Source organism: Miscanthus floridulus, chromosome 4, assembly GCF_019320115.1.
Source record: "Miscanthus floridulus cultivar M001 chromosome 4, ASM1932011v1, whole genome shotgun sequence".
In the NCBI taxonomy this organism is placed as follows: Eukaryota; Viridiplantae; Streptophyta; class Magnoliopsida; order Poales; family Poaceae; genus Miscanthus; species Miscanthus floridulus.
In genome coordinates this window covers 36,758,349-36,760,714 of record NC_089583.1, presented here as the reverse complement: position 1 = coordinate 36,760,714, position 2,366 = coordinate 36,758,349, and positions in this window count along the sequence as shown.

The following is a 2,366-nucleotide window of genomic DNA, read 5'->3' as shown; positions in this document are numbered from 1 at the left end:
GAGCATTATTGCAAATATCATTCCACCAGAAAAGAGCAAAACTAGTAAACTCACTAGTAGCAAGTCTAACTCTATATTCTTTAGGTACTTGATGGGAGCTAAATTTTTTATCTACAACCATCTCTCAATCTAAATATGCTTCAGGATAAGCAGAACCAGAAAAAGGAGGTATCTTAAACTTGGTTTTAGAGAAAGGATCATTATTACCTTGGTTGTTACCTCCCATACCGCATCGGTTAAAGTTCAACCAATTACGATTACGTGCATCCTCAGCACATCATTGAGCTTCGGCTTTAGCCTCTGCGTCGCCATCGTCCTCCTCAGAGAGATCATCATCTTCTTCTTCAGGACGTGGTTCAGGATGTTGTTGTTCAACATCTTCAATCCTCTTGGCTAAATTGGTGATTTGTTGAAGGATCTCATTGAACTTGTCATCAAAAACGACACGAAGCTCATTCTTAGAAACATAGTCATTGAAATCTGTAGGTGTGTCCTCATTTCCTTGGCCCTTGCCTCTGGCTTTTCCTGATATGGTTAGTAAAAAGGAAAAGACAACATAAATAGTATTATCCCTACCAACTACTTAGGTTGTGGACAACGAAAAATAAGGCACTCAACTCTCAAGCGTCTTACCACGGTCTTACAAGTGTTCTTACCAAAGCAACAGGCAGTGTAATCGGTCGGTGATTGTGATACCGTTGTAGCTTGAGTGTAATAGTTGCAAGGTGAACATGTACTTGGTTAGAAGAAAGTGGAGCTTGGATAGACACAATATAGTAGCAAGGAATAGCAAAATTCGCAACTGAATAGCAAAGCTGAATAAGTATCCCAAGTACTTGTCTTAGTTGCTGGCCTACTCACGTTCCAAGTACCAGATGTATCAAGTGATGAGAACAGCAAGAATATGATTAGGAATAAGGTAGAAATCAGCACACGCAAACACAGCTCAAATGGCGCTCTCTATGTGCTCCTCTAGATATTGTTCCACTTTTATCCCTCTCTTTTTTCTCTATTTTTGGGCTGTCGTTGTTTTTTGGGATTCTTTGACTTTTTCTTTTTATTTTTTTGATATTTTTTCTTCACTTAGGAGCACAAAATAAGTAACCACAAAAATATGAGCTTAAACAAGTGAAATACGTGGCCTGTGGAATTTTCAAAAGACATGCTCGAAATCGACAAAGACCTTGTGACCACGAAAAGAGGATCTTGTGACCACTTTTTGACCAAAATAAAAATCTTTGACCCTAGCAAAGCGGGGATGGATGGATCTAAATTTTTTTTGATCGGTTTTGATATATGGAACGTTGAAATCTGAGTTCATATGCGAAAACTAGACCAGTTTTACGAACGCGCTCCGAATTAGAGGACAAAACGGGAACAATGCGCGCAAAATTAGTCACGGCAGCAAGGATTTGATGGAAACAGTGAAGACAAGTGTAACAAAAAAGATGACGTGGACTAGGATTTGATGAATACACAGGAATCACAGCAAGACTTGAAGGTGTTCACGGATTATGATGAAAAACAAAGGAAAAAACATAAACTGGACTCAAAAATGAACTAAAACTAGCAACCAGAACTTGACCTAGGGCACAAACTCAACAACGCGAAACAGAGACGAAATTGCACAGCACAATGAGGCTATAGGATAGGGAATATGTGACGATGTATATTTTTTTAGCTTTTTGTGGACTATAGGTAATGCAAAAACAGTAACAATCTAAAGGGAAAAACTAAGTTATACCTAACAGGCAACAAGGGCTCTAATACCACTTGATGTAGACTAGGCCCGATCTTCTGATAGGTATGATAGCGTCGATTGGTGGAGACTCGACATTCACGATCTAGGCTTCGAACCAAGATTGATTCGGACCCCCGCAACCGTTACACCACTGCTCTGTTGGTTATCAACCACACGAACGCGATTGACCTCGCCGAGAAGGCTTTCCTGCAAGCAAATCGAGAACACAAGGAAGAACGAGATGAACGCAATCTGAAATTAGTAAATAAATATAAGGCTTATAATAACAAGAAGGAGTTTAAGTCTTTATTCAAAAAGACTAATTGCCACAGGCAAACAAGATCAAGAACTGGGGCCCTGATTCACAGCAAGCGGCCTTGGCGGCGACAGTTACAGCAAAACAACGTTTGTTTCACGAGGAAATCAAGAACTAAATAAAACTCAAACCCTAAGGAGAGCGATGGCTGCTATTTATAGAGTCTTGGGCATCACCCCCTGGACGCGCCCCCTAATGGGTCCAAACACGATATACGGTCCAACGGACCAAAAGACGGTATCGCAGCACCCTGATAGATTCTGGACACTGACTTGTTTTGATGATTTCCTGTTGATTCTGAAGCTCTTT